The sequence below is a fragment of the Argiope bruennichi genome, chromosome X1 (genome assembly GCF_947563725.1).
Source record: "Argiope bruennichi chromosome X1, qqArgBrue1.1, whole genome shotgun sequence".
Taxonomy (NCBI): Eukaryota; Metazoa; Arthropoda; class Arachnida; order Araneae; family Araneidae; genus Argiope; species Argiope bruennichi.
The window spans coordinates 128,296,105-128,312,120 of NC_079162.1; the positions used below are offsets into that span (position 1 = coordinate 128,296,105).

At 29.6% G+C, this 16,016-nt stretch overlaps 1 protein-coding gene across 1 annotated transcript in view; it reads right to left on the reverse strand.

The window, feature by feature from the left end:
* LOC129958070 (acetyl-CoA carboxylase-like) overlaps window positions 1–14,928 on the reverse strand; it is a 112,119-nt gene extending 97,191 nt beyond the window's left edge. The window contains exon 1 of the mRNA XM_056070242.1: window positions 14,780–14,928. The gene's annotated coding sequence lies outside the window, so the exon portion shown is untranslated. The remainder of the gene's footprint in view (window positions 1–14,779) is intronic.
* Window positions 14,929–16,016: the final 1,088 nt, after the last annotated feature.

The following is a 16,016-nucleotide window of genomic DNA, read 5'->3' on the forward strand; positions in this document are numbered from 1 at the left end:
TATTTTGCACACAAAGTAGACACATTTGATAGACAGCATGCAGAGTTTCCTCAGCTTTCATTTCTTTTATTTTTGTTTCCTTTGATTGTATGTTTTTTGGTAGAAATTTACACATTCTTTCGATTTACCGATTTGGCGGTCAACGGAGTACTTGAACTCAAAGGTTCTTCACCTCCGCATCTAGAAATACTGGGAAAGAATAACATAACAATTGCAATTACATGATTGAATACATTTTACAGAGTATGCTCTTGTTTCATTGAATGTGCGGATATCTTTTGCATATCCTGCTTCAGCTGCATCATTTGTAGTCTGCAGTCCTTAGATCAGAATAATTTAGGCCAAGGAAAAATTTTTGGTGCTTTCTTTCCTTGATTCCTAAATAAGCATTTAGCTTGCTAAATGATTTTTTTCACTCTATATGTACCAAAAAATGATTTTAAAAAACCCTGATTCATTCTTCAAATATTTGACAAGTTTGCTTCTGATATCAGTAAGTATACAGCAAAAACGATTTTGGCAAGACCACAAATTCAGATTCTGATATCTCTCACACCATAATCTTTTTTGGAACTACTAGGCATATTATCCTATTGAAAGAAACATTTTAAAAGCAGCACAACAACACGAATGAAGTAACTCATCAAAAAGATTACGCATACTCCATTAACTTGTCCAAAATATTTTTAAATTATCATTAAATACCCATACAAGCTATTTTAAAATTATCATTAAATACCCATACAAGCTATCAGCCTGAACAGACATGAAGAATATGTTTCAAGATATTTAGGTCACATCCCAATCTTTCCATTGTGTTGCTATTGTAAACATCATTATGACAACAACAAACTTTCAACAATTAAAATAATAAGAAACACTTCTCGCTAGTGAATGGCATTGCCATTGGACGTTTGATGACTGTTTACCAGACAAGAGATACTGCAATGTATTCTACGTAAAATCATCTGTACCAAGTTTACCAGTATTTCAGGACACTTATTACATACATTGAATAGCATATGCTTATTTGTTCTTTTTGTGGAACATGAGAATTTTTTAAAGAGATAAATAGAATAGAAAATAATAAAAAATGTAATAACGGGAAAATTAGTTTGAAGACAATTGTACATTTACAGTTAAATTTTTGGTTTAAACCACAGTAAGTATAAGCCTAATATAATCAACTACACACTTTTTTTTCAGATCCCTCCTTCAACATAGAAAATAAATTATATATAATTACTTTTTCATTGATCTTCCAAGAAGACAAAATAAACACATATTTCCGTATAGAGAATCTGATCTTCTCTCTTTGTTCGATTAGATAATCAAAAATCCATTTTTCAAATTTAAATAACGGGAAGCACTTCGAGGATAAATGCAACTTTCATTAGCAGATAATTGAGATCGAAGCGATTGGCAAATTGGGAAACAAATACAGTTTACTTCAAAGGATTATGACACAGGTTTCTGCGAAAGAAACACACAAAAAAAGAACATTTCACGCTTAATTAAGGAACTTCTTTCTACTTCAGAAGAATTATTTTCCATATCATGTTAGATAATGTAGAGTAACTGTATTCAAGATGCAACTTTCGCCCCCATTTGTATCTTTTAAAATATGGGTTAAGTAAATTTTCAAAGCATGAAATGAAAGCACCATTTTATCATCGAAGTACTTCCAGTTATTTCAATTTGCAAATACTCTTTGTCCTCCAAAACAACGATCAGATCACAAATCACATCAAAGCATTTGAGAAGAGAAGCTATTCATATAAGAGGGGCTTACAACTTGCTGCTTACACCTTGAGGCACTAGATTAACGATTCATTGAGGAGTATAGTTTTATAATTACAATAAAAATACCTAAATTTAAATATTACATTAAGAATTTTTAATTTAAGTTTTTTTTATATACCTTATGTTATACCTGACAGAAATATACTGCTATTTTAAAAACTAATGTTATGAAATCTAGCAATAATAATTTCGTGTATTCTCAAGCTAAAAAATAATAATTTAGAAATAATAATATTATTAAATAAAGTTATCTGCGTTAAATATAAATGTTTAGTTATTATAAAAACATATTTTTATAAATGAAAAAATCAAACACTGTATACTTAATTAATTGGAACCCATTCATTTGTGGTGCTTATTGTAAGTATAATAAATTATTCTTTCATGTAAGAAGAATGATTTATATGCTGATATCCTGAATTTTCTTATTTATTGAAAAATAACAGTCCGAAATATTAAAAAATAAATGTGCAGAAATTGAAGTTACGGAAGCGGCCATCAAGAGATGGCATTTTTTGAATGATGGTTGTGAAATAGTCAAGATTACCCTATCTATTAAACAAATATTGAGATCAGAGCTATCGAACTGAAGGTATTTCGGAGAAAGATGAATGATCGTTGTTGAATAGCACTGGAGCGGAACTGTGAGGCCATCACCGGCCAAGGTACAATCCCACCCTAAGGTGGTACATCTCATCATCAGCAGGGAATAACTCAATCCGAAATCGTTATAGTGCCCAATAGGAAAGCGAGAATCAAACACCATACTAGAAGCTTTTCAATTTCATATCTGTTAAAAGAAAACGAAAGTGGGGTATATATAAGAGTCTTGTATCGTAAATGCTATTAATTTTGGTCAGTAAACTAAGTTTTTCAAATAGCGTTTATGTTTTACTTTTTTAGGATAAGTTAGCTCTATATCAATCTTTGAATATTCAGTATTATGTTCTTGTTATAACACATTGTTTTTTAGTACCGAAATTAACTTAATTTATTTCAAACCACAATAAAATATTTTAAATGCTTTGCTGTTTAATTTAATTTGAAAAAAAAACAATTGAAGAGTCTGTTTAATAAGTTACAACTGATGTTTATTGTCTGTTTAATAACATACAACTGATACTTGTAAGCGGTATCTAAAAAACGTGATAATTTTAAGTAATTTAAGAAGGAATTTTATTAATTTTGACTAATATACATAACAAATTATTTGCGAGTGGTTTCTGAATATAAATTGATGTATTAAATTTAGAGACCTCATTTTTTAAAAATTTTGGGGATTTCTTTAAAATCGCATTTGACAGCATAGTAACAGCCCCCCTCTCCCCTCCAACGAGCCCTTGCAAAAAAAATCCGCCCTTGCAAAAAAAAAAAAAAAAAGTGTTGATTGCTTCGCTGATGTATTTCAGTTGCGGTCTAGACGTGCAAAGGGACATTGCAGGCCAAATGACCACAGGTAATTGTTGACACACTGAGAATGTGCTTGAGAATTCTGGGAGAGTTGCAGGCTCTGTGATGATACTGTAACTGATCCTGGAGACTTAGGATTGATTCTGGTAGAAACTCTGATCAGACGTTTCTTCAGCAGGAACTCAGCCACGAGATTTTCGATACATTCAAATTCTTGAATATGACAAACCTATGCCTGGGAACTGCAAATAACACCCCTATATTTTATATACGCAAATATTTATTCTAGATTCAACAGCTAAGTGTGCTAGTGACTCCCACATTATCTAAGTACGCTACGAGGAGAGATGGCCAGTTATCTTAACGAGATGGGAAACTGGATGCATGTGATTACGTATTTATAAATTAATGGTTACACTTAAACAAGAGATAAGTTTCAAGAAGATTTATATACCAATTTAAAGGATAAAGTTTACGAATACTTTGATATCTTACAATAGTCTAAAAAAAGAGTACTAGCAGAAACATTCTAACTCAGAATTAGTTTTTGATGTCAGAAGATCGATATCTATTTACCCTACCTAACCTTAAGCCTCTAAGAGTAATTTCCAAAATTAAACTAAATCAGATTTTTATAAATGGATGTTTGACTCCATATATATATATATTATATATATGTGTGTGTGTGTGTGTGTGTGTGTGTGTGTGTGTGTGTGTGTGTGTGTGTGTGTGTGTGTGTGTGTGTGAATAACATATATGTGAATAACAAGAATTAAGTTGTTATGATTATTGTTACAATTGTTATACTGTGTATTAATCTATTTCCCAATTTTCCATTTTGAATATCCAATTTGTGACTATCTCTGCAACAAATGCCTTAAGCCACAAACTTTCAACGGTGTTTACGTTTTTTCATACAGTATGTTCTATGATAAGAAATGTTTACACCATGTCATACCACATACTCCACGAAACTTGACGTCAAGTACAAATCTGTTTAAAGAGAAGCATTATGGTTCATCAGCCAGACCAAGCCATCCGAATATTAAAGAATATCCCGGAATCCATTTCTCAAAGAGATGAGTTATTATAGTTTAGAATCCAGTAACAATAAGCTTTGAAGTATACTATGCGCAATATTTAACAAGAGTTGAAAGTTACTTTTACAGGTTATTGTTCAGTCATGACAATCTAGATTTACACCTTGGAACGGTTTTTGGTCATAACTGCTTATGGTCATGTTTGCTTATGGAACGTGCTCATGATTATAATTTGTACGTCCATAACAACACTTAAGATTACTAGCTGCTAATTGGCTCTTCCACAACCAGAGAAATTTTGGAATTTGTCATATATAGCCTGCATCGATCGTGTTTAGAGATTATTTTTCAGAACTATGTGAAATGACGTAGACGGGTGCTAGAGATTTTTAAATTAATTTCTTCGTGAACATACTCTTACCAGAAAAAGTCTTCTTGCAAATACATAGCAAGCATTCAAGATTTGAAAGAAAACACATTATAATGATGAAATCAATTTTACTTTTTTTGTTATATTCCTTGAATACTACACTAGATTTTAATAACAACTTCGGAAATATAATACACATTGTTTCTTTTTAAAATTAATTAGACTCTAAAAAACATAAATGGCAAGGGTAACATTTGGGTACACATAAAATCAGCTTGTAAAATTAATTATCATGGGTTGAAAATTAAAGTTTATTAGTTAGTTGGATAGCTCTTAAGTCTAAGGACCTCTGTCAATTATTTGAGCATATATTGAATCAGTTTGGATGTTTCTTTAGAATAAATGTTATTCCACACTGTGATGCTCTTTGGAAAAAAGTCTTTCGAGGTTACGTCATGCTGGTGAACCTTGCATTCCAATAAATCCAGTTAATATTTGATAGGATTTAAGCCCGGCAATTGTGGAGGAGAATGTAGCTGATTTTTAAAATTGTATAGCGTACAAAGATTCACATTGTGAACTATGTGTTCAGGATCATTGTCTTGCATTAATCAAAAGTTATATCCAAGGTTCAATGATGTGAGCTCTTTCAAATTTTCTTTTAAAATGTTTATATACCTTATATGATATAATATTGAATCTACAAAGGTTAAAAGATCTATTCCATAGGCTGCCATACACCCCAAATCATTACGTTTTTTTCCACCATGCTAAACTGTAGGCATAAGATTCTACTTCTCAAAAGTCCTATCTTCTTTTCTCAACATCAGTTTATACCCTTTGATGCCAAAGATACATAACTTCTTCCCAAATTTGAGCAGACTTATCAGCCTACCAATTTGCAAAATCTAAACACTTTTTGATAGGCGATATGTGTAGTTTTCTACGAGCTCCATGGCCATGATAATCAAGCTTTTTCAAAATTTTCCGTATGGTATCTTCTTGCAGAATTTTTTCAAATCTCTCTCATATTCCATTTGTAATTTGCGATACAATAATCTTAGTATTTAGAGGTACGGACTTAAAGATGTCATCTCTCTTCTTGGGCAGTCAGCTTAGATTACATGGCTTTGAGATAAAAGATTTACACGAATTGTTGTTATTGATAACTCTTTGGATGAAAGAATGAGTTCTTTCACCGATCTTGCCAATTTTCCTACGTGTTTTGCCTTCATTCCTTAGTTTTAAGATAATCTTTCTTTTCTCAAGAACAATCTCTTTTTCGTTCAGATCCATTTTAACTCAGTTTATCTTCCAAAATTCCCGAAAATGCAACTTTGTTTTACTTTCTAGACAATAAATTGTTTACCAAGTTTGAATTTAACTTAAGAATAACCTTTTATCAGGTAGCAATTATTGCTGTATTCTATTCTTTTCAAGTAAATATTCTTATAATTTTTAAATTTAGTTAATTAAAAAAAACAACGCTTTTCCGAAATTATTATTGAAATATAACCAATTGTGAAAGAATTATAATAAATAAAATTGAAATTAATATTATCATTAAAATATGCTTTTTTTAAATCGAGAATATTTTATAAATGTTCGTATGCAGATTTTTTCTGGCAAATGCATTAATTATAGAGGCGCTTTTAAAAATCTGAAATATTCAAAACGAAATTTCCACAAAGTTGTTTTCCACTAACCATTTTTCTTTCAAATATAATCCTTCCAGCCAGTCATTATTTTCCACCTTAAAGTAATTCCCAATGAATCGATAATCTTTTCGCATTCCTCTGCATGATTTTTATTAGAACAGCTGCGAGATCTTTGGCTGTTGAAACCAGAATTTTTGTACACATAGCATGTACAATTTCACTGAAGTAAATAGTGAGAAAACTTTCGGTCTTTTAATTGCAACAGATATCAAAAGTGCTATACGACGAGCTCATTGCCCTGACTCTCATTCTTTGCCTTCTTCACGGTAAAAAATCAGTTAATTTATAAAGGGTCATACATAATTCGTTAAGCAAACGTTCAAGCTTAAGCTTTTCCGATATAATGTAATTTTCAAATAAGTTATTAAATGAGACATTTCTAAGAAATATAACTATGAGCATTATTAATTATAAAAATATCTTTTTCGGTTCTGCTGATCATTTGAATGGATCATTTTTAATAGGAACTGAAAAAGTATCATAAAAGAAATGAACCAAAACCTTTATCTGTGCTATGTATAAAAATATTATTTTAGAGATAAAGAATATCCCCTAAAATGAGGTGAAAGTCGGCCCATTTAGACATGAATTGGGAGATTTAAATGGACTGGTTAGACTAATTCTCGATTATCTCATTTGCCAGACATCCAGAAGTAAATTCAAAGTTGAGTATATTTACGCAGTGCTCACTCTCATTTGAAATCTTCATTCAAAAGCTGATAGTTTAAATTTGTCATTTAAGTACAGTATTTTCTTTTCTCTTTATATGTGTGTAGTAACTGAAAATCAGTAGGGATAGTCACTGTAATTTTAAAACAAAAAACTTTCTCGCATACTTTTTAATAAAGGTGTTCTCCCTTCCTCCCTCTCCCCACTCATGAAGTTGTGGACCTTGGACACGGTGGTGCGACTCACATTTTTTTTTCCATGTGAGAGTTGTGTGATTCATAGTATACTAAAAAAAAAGCTGGTGCTAGTGTACTTACTTCATGCCACTAACAAACGATAAAGAAATGACAATTTTTGGCGTGAATCTAGTATTTTTATAAACCTAGCAAACAATGCTAGATTTTGCACCCTTTAGGAATATCCTTTTCTTTGATATTACAAGAAAGAGATAACATAAAATGCGGACTTTTGAATCTCTAAAAAGTCGAACCAAAGATTCCCATAACTACGAAAAAAATAAGTACAAAGAATATAGGTTTAGTTTAACTGCTAGAGTTCTCCAAAAAATTACTCTAAAACCAGGTACGAGTAAAATCAAAGATTATTTTAAAAAGTGCTTTTGGAATTGCATATCAGTTCAGGAAGGAAAAAGACAAACACGGTTCACTTAAATAGCACTTTTTTTATAGAATCTTACTGTTCATTCTATAGCCCTTTATTACGCTTTGTACATGAAATTTTAAAGAAGCGCAAAGATCTTATTAATAAGTAATTTAAAATATTTCATTTCAAAATTGCGCAGAATTAAGAAAAAAATGACTTATTTCGTTAAATGCCACTCGAATTTTAAATACTTAATTAAGAAAGATATCTAAAGAGAGATATATAAAGATATCTAATAAGAAGAAATTTTCTAGCTTTTATTAAAACATCAGAGGCTCTGAAAATAGAAGCTTAATGAAACAGTAATCAAAATGAAAAATGCATTTTAACCTACATGTACTGAATTCAACTTTTAAAATACATAATCTCTAAATGGTACAAAAAGCTCTGGAATTTCTACATTCCGCTTATTAAAAATACTTAACAGCATTTAAGGTGAGAAAGTTTTAACGCATTTATTCAAAATGAAATTTTTATATAGTATTTTACTTACAAACACTATGTTTGAAGAATCATCGAATTAGCAAAACAAGTTCTTTTTTTTTTTTTTTTTTTTTTTTTTTGTATTTTCAAATTTTAATTCACAGGACATTAAAATCAAAACTTAAGAAGTTCGCTAAAGTGATAAAAAATAAACTGTACATTGAAGTGGTGAGATTCGTCCTGCGATGGCGACAAGAAATTTGTTTTTATTATCAACTTTAATCCAAGAATGTTTTCTTTCCAAAGCCCAACTGAGTATGAGTAAAAAAGAATTACTTTCCACTCAACTCGTTGCAGTCATTGTACTCATACATTAGTGATTTAAAAAAACCATTTGTCGTCATCTCTGCACTTACGATTACGATAAATGTCTAAAAGAATTTGAAAGGATTAAATTGTCTTAATGACAAGAGAAAGCGATAAGAATAAATGGTTTTAGTTGTAGTAGAAAACAAAAACAAAAACGGTCTTGGATATAGAAAGTTATAGCAATAAATAGTCTTACTGATAAAAGAGAACGATAGTAATAAATTATCTCAAAGGTAAAAGAAAAAATTAATAAAGATAATCTTAATGATAACAACAACTAGTGTACATGATTTTACAATTAATACATTGTCTGAGATAGGATTAAAAACTAAAAAAAAAAAAAAAATATGTAAACTATTTAAGCATTCTTAGAATTCATCTTCAAGATATATTTTCCCTTCATGTTATCTAAAACGTTTTAACCTTATTTTTCAACTTTCAACTTTTTTTTACCTTTACATCACATATAAAAATTTATTTCAAAAAAATTATATTTAAGTTTGTTTCTCTTAACTCCAGATAGTGATGAATTCACGATAATCAAAACAAATAAGTTATTCACTCTAAATCTTGTCTGATATATAAATGTAGTTCTTTAATGCAATCTGATACCATATTTTTCGTCACTTCCCAATAATCACGCTATCAAACATTTTCATTGCCATTTATGACTAGAAAGAGTTTTTTTTTTTAAAGCTAAACCCAATCATTCGATAAAGATATTTAATTGGTTAAGAACTATATACAGATAAAGAACTTTGAACTTTGCATTGGGATTAAAAATAGTGGATGCAGCTTTTCAGCAACTTTGGGTTACCTTTTACACTTTAGAATTCGCAATGAAAATTTCGTAAAGCATTTTACCAAAAATAAGATGGGGTTTTGTAAATGGCGAAATACGAGACTGTTTTCAGTAGATGTTGCGTTTTTTTTTCAAGTGAAACAATCTACATTTAACAAAGGCATGTAATGTTTTATATCATCATCACAAATCTTCATATTTTAAATTTTGGGGCAATTTCTCTTGCGTTTTATGCTATAAATTTTTCACCCAAATGGAAATTCCTTGACAACATTAATTAATATGATTTTTTAAATTTTAATTTACATATTATACATTTATATCACTATTTTCTGAAACAATACTTGTTTTGGGACAACGACATACATTAAGAGCAACCTAAAAATGAAATAAAGCTTATTTTTTGTGATAATCTTCTAAAGGAAAAAGATATAAACATTTCCAGAAATGAAAAACGAAGCTTAGTCAAGAAACTGATTACATATGCTGAAGATTTGCACCAAACCTATAAGATTCCGAATTCGTAAAAGGTTTGGGTGTCAAAAAGTGATTGGTTGATAAGAGCTGTTAAGTTATAGTTTTGGAACATAGTTTTTTGAAATTCGACAAAATGTATTAATACTAAATTTAAATAAATTCCTAAATCAGATGGTTTTTATATAACATAAATAGTTATAGATGTAAAAAATATCGCATTTATAAAAATCTCTAATTAAAATCATATATCGTCGTTATTATATCAAAATATTGAATATCAAAAACCACACACATCAAAATATTCGAAATTTTTATGTAACAACTGGAACCACTAGCGACAAATCGTATTTTTTGACAAAAAGCAATAATATCATATCTCATATAAGGATGTGAGAGTAGGTGTCGTTAAACAATATAAGTGTTAATAAAAGTAAGTAAAATGTGTTGACAAATTTGATTTACACGATTTTAATCGAACAATGGCGATAAATGGTTATATTACATATTTGACTCAGTTTTGTCTTCATGTTTATTCACTATTTTTATAATGAAGCTAAGGTTTAGAATGAAACCGTCCGGTTTCAGTCAGACAATTATTAATGATTAGGTCAATCGGATTTTCAAAATCCAGGTTGTGCTAGTTTCTAATCCTGGATTCCAGCCTCGTCTCTTTTGAAACAATTACGCTGCATGAACATCAACCTTAAACACCTTCACGTTATTGTGGTATGGAAATTTCCATGCATTATCATCATCATTTGATAGTTGGTTCATCAGTAGAAAGAACAATCTTGAAAGTGATTTAAAAATAAAAGTATAATGAAGTTAAATGCTTCTGATATACAGATACTGTTGACCGCCAGAAAAAGAATGAACAGGTATAACAGTAACCTAGAAATCTGTCGTGTGAGCATAACAGGAATGTAATTGATCGCCAATTTTTCTCCGAAAAAGTTGTTTTGGCGAGTATAATTGAACTAAACTCCACTGAAACCTCGTATTTTAGTTGCATTAACTGTTTATGCAATGCACATACACATTTTGACACATTCTCAGTGAGCTAAATATACGAATAAAAAGCCGAAAAATTTAACCTAATATCTATAACATGGCTGTTCAATACCCAATACCTATAACTGCTTAGAAGCAACAAAAAAAAAAAATCAAGAGTTATACAAAACAAAAATAACAATCTAACTTCATTTTATTATGCACGGATTTTAGACTAAATGACACTAATGGTACCCGTTGAAAGTACTTTTGGATTTATATTGTCAATGAATAAAATATATTATCATCTTTGATTCTTGCCAATGTCAAAATATTTTTTTGACAGTTTCAAACTAAAATTTCGCGCATAAAAAAATAACATTCATTAATGTTTTCTACTGACAATCATTATTTTCTAAAGAAAGATGATCAATGAAATAGTTCCTGGCTTGTTTTGAAGATTATTATCAAGCGTAAAGCAAAAAGATATCTAACAAAAAATTGAACGTAGATAATAACCAAATGCTTTACTTTACGAAAGTCATCAGTTTTAATTTCTGTTTCGCTGTTATAGAAAATTACAAAAAAAAAAAAAAAAATCATAATTTTTAAGACTAGCTAGAATAAAGTTACGTATAACTCATCTGAAATAATAAGAAAGAGAAACTTTTAAAAGATTTAAAGTAGGTCAAGTAAAGCGGATAGAAAATAGTGAAATGGGAGTTATCAACAGTTATATTCAACAACACCGTAGTTAAAGAATGAAACTTAAAGTTTTAAGGCCGCATTATATTTCCTTATTGACACAGCTGAAAATTTCCAATATTCCAGTTTCTTTTAAATAAACGCATTCCACATCAGAACAATCGACTATAAGAGAGCAAACCTGAGGAGATGGAGCTGAATAGTAAAAACCTCGAAATGATTCAAATTAGTGAAACTGATTAAAACTGTGCCTAAAAGAGCAGCTTTGAACTTCACAAGAATGAATTTATTTATTTGAATCATTGAAAAATTATTTAAGAAATTAGACTGCTTCGGTTAATCACAAATCCTTTCAAAAAATTGATTTTAAAAAAATCCATAGGAATTACTTTGGCATTAAAAAGTTCTTATGAAGCTTCTTGAACTTATCAGGCAATCAGATACATCCAAAGTATTATCAATTTTATACAAGAAACAAGAAAAAAGGCATATTTCGAGGTGAATAATACAGTGATTGAATGCCTTTTTATTTGATTTTGAGAGAATCTAGATTAACTTCTCAAAATTAGAAATATTGCTTAGGGATAATCTTCGACAACAGGTGACTCAGTAGTACCAAATTGGAAACATAGTTTTAAGTATAATTATTTTATATTTTTGCTCACGTTTTGTCAGTTCGTAGTTACCTAGTTATTTTATTTACCACATAATATGATCTCAAAGAACCATGTAAAATCAGTATTGAAGATAAATGCATGTATGAATGACAATAACAAATTATTAAAAAAAATTATAATCTCATAGATAATTATTTTGAAAACTTTATTTTATTTCTTATGTCTTATATAATTTGAAAGGCACTATAAGCTCAGCTAATACATTCCTCGCAAGAAAAATCGCACTAGTCATAACATTCCATAGCGATTATCGTCTCTTCCTCTAACGGAAGATAACAGAAACGTATAGATGACTAGAGTAAAATGGTTAACTACTGCTTGTGTTAATCATAGCAACAATAATTCCGTCTCGGTTATACTGCTATGGGGTTAGAATAACATATATTTTTATTTTTTTGCATCAGAAAATTTGATTCATAATTACAAGAAAAACGTGGTTTAGATATTTTAACATAGATTTTTCAAAAAATATTTTAACAACAAAAAAAAAATCTCTTTTGAAAGACAATTAAAGGAGATCATTAATTGCTCTGGAATTGAAATTCAAAAAAGCATGTCGTTACTGAACAATCACTAACACCACAAATGAAATCAATGAAAAGTACGAGAATGTGCTAAGGAGAGATAGAATTTATCTCATTCACAATTTATATAATTTAATCGGCATGTGGAAATATGCAAATGTTTTTCCAAATTTGATTCCTAATCAATTTTAAATTAAAGAAATTTATGTCATATACTGCAGAAAAAAAAATCAGTGAAACTGATAGAAACAGATGAAGAAATATCATTGAGATTTGAAGAAATGTGTGTAAAATCTTATCATCAAGGATTCATGTTTAATATCGGCATAAGAGTGTCTAAAAACTGCAATATATTCAACTCAGCCTACCAAAGACATCAATCAGTCTTTTTTTTTAAGTGTGTTTTAATTGACAAAAGTTCTGATTGCAAAAACAATATGTAATAAATAAGATCGAAAGCATAAAATTAATCTTTCAAATAGAACTTTCCAATAAATCAAAGGAATGACATCCAATATATCATATTCAAACTTAGATTTGAAATGATAATTAAAATTAAAATTTGAAATGATAATTATTCTAATGTCCTTGAAATAAAAATTATAGGAATGATTTAGGAAATGTTTTCATTACTTCATGAAATATATTCCAGACCATTTTGATAAATAATATCTTAAAATATACCTACAAATTTTCTAAGCAATGTAGATCAACTTATGATTATATGGAATATTATTAAATAGCAAATAAGTAAACTTAGCAGGAAAGACTCATACTAAGAATATCCAAGCTTGTGAAGAAAGGAGATAGTTGCTAGTGAATAACCTCCGTTAAAGAATGATTATCAAATCATTTAAGAGCATAAAAATAAATATAGAATTGCATTTGAAAAATATGTATTTTTTTCCTTGAATACGCGTGAGTCATCGATAACTTTATCAAACTAAGTATTGCATAAGTCACATAAAAATTTTAAATCCTGCTTGTGAAGAATCGTGAATTGAATCTAGAGACCAGGAAAGGAATAAAAGAAAGAAAGCGAGAAAACAACCAAATGATCACAAGGGGAGTCAAATACTAAAATATCAAATGACACTCTGGTATAACATGAGAATAAGAGATAAAATTGTTAGATCGTTTTGCAACGGAAATAAAAGTCTGCCATTAAAAAAATATCTTTCTTATATATTTGAAAACATCCATATATAGTTTTATGTACAGAATCTACCAATGGGTAAAAAAAAATCTATAGTTAAAAAAATGCGAAAATAATTTTGATACTCCATTTGATAATCCATGATACTCTGACCACATGAATTTAATTTTATCTTAACATAGAAAATGTGTAATGCATTTCATTTTTCGGTGTAGTTTTAATATAGATCTTATTAAGTTAAACGTTCAAAACATTAGATTAGAAATGTGACATTAATAAATTATCAGATTAATTATTAGATTAGAAATGTGACATTAATAAATTATCAGATTAATTATTAGATTAGAAATGTGACATTAATAAATTATCAGATTAATTATTAGATTAGAAATGTGACATTAATAAATTATCAGATTAATTATTAGATTAGAAATGTGACATTAATAAATTATCAGATTAATTATTAGATTAGAAATGTGACATTAATAAATTATCAGATTAATTATTAGATTAGAAATGTAACATTAAATAATTCAATGAAGATTCTCAAATAATTGAGAACCATCTAAAGAGCCACTTTAAATTAAAAATTGAAAGTGAATTAAACATGCAAAAGATTATATTTAAAAAGATTAAATATTATATTTATATCAAGAATTGAATCATTAAAAAAAACCAAGAATAGAAGAACACTTAGTAAAAGATTTAAAATTAGATAACTCGTTTCAGCAAACAATTGACACTATTTAAATGTCCTGCAGTATGGCGATAAGAGTAGCACATGTTTCGAAAGCATGGTTTCATAACTGAAAACAACCTGAATTGCCCGCGGTTATAAGGTTTAATCGCAAAACGGCAGAGGGCGCTCGACTTAAACTAACTCTCAGATGTTTACAGTATTTTCCACCCTTAAAAAATCTACTCATTAAGCAATATAACTCATAGCAAAGTGAATGAAATGCAAATGAATGGCAGGTACTTACTCCGACTTGCCAGCAATGCCCCCAGTATTCCCAGTTAGTCAACACTTTTCTGCTTCACTCTTGCACCAACACAGACGTTGTCACGGAACAAACTGGTGGTTTTTTTCGTCTGCCACCTTCCTCTTTCTACGTGACGTCAATTCCTTCCCGCTCACACTTTCCCTCCGTCCCACCTGACGCTTCTAATTCGCCAAAGCATTTCCTCAGGGAAAAATCTTGAGAAATGAATGATTGACAAGGAGGAGATAGAAAATGATTTTGTTCTTTCGGCATCTCACCCAGGACTCAGCCGTTCTTTTATTATTAATGAAAAGGCGGCCTTCCAATCCGTCAAATGCAAATCATAAGCAAACTACATTTTAGTTTCCTCTAATGAAAATACGTTTCCAATTCATTACGCGCGCTTGCGCATAAAGTGGAAGAGGAATCTGAGCGATTTCTTATGCAGTTGGATAATTAATAAGAGTGTTAAGAAAAAAAATAAGTTGTAAAAGCCGTATTTCGCATGAGAAATTATTATCTTTCCCTCACGAAAATTCGTTTCCAATACATTACTTTTTTTTTTTTTTTATTCTATCTACGCAAAAATTGGAAGAGAAATTGGAGTACAACTGGAGATGTCTATATGCTCAAATTACGACGGAACAAGTACTTAAAATTAATTTTTCTGATAAATTAAATTTATTGGTCAAATAATTTCCAATAACTTATGGGCAAAATGAATTCTTTGCAAGCTTTAATTATGAAGAAATAAGTTTCAAAAGAATGTACTTCTTCTATGATGCGAGAAGTAGTAATAATTTTATTTATTCTTCGAATCTTTCGGAAGTACTTTGTGTGCAAATTACGTGTTTAGATGAATTGCTAACATTTGATAAAATATTTTTAATTGCCATTAGAAGAATATTTCCTTAAACGTTTAAGTTTTCTTTCTTTCTTTTATTCGTTTCGGGGCGACAAACGAGCAGTAAACACTGTAATCATCAAAAAATTCGGCCATCAGATTCTCATGAAATTTTCCTCTTTGGACCGCCTTAAGAATGAAAAAAACATCTTTGAATTATGTCTGTCTTTATCTCTGTGAACACGTTAACTTACAAACGTAATGAATTAAGTGGGTGAGATTTTTCTGGCAGTGTCTGTGCTAAATTGCAGAATTCTATCAAATTTTGGACAAAGCGCCCCCAGGAATTGATCTTCCCCGTGTGTATGTGAATACAAAAATTCAAAAGCACTA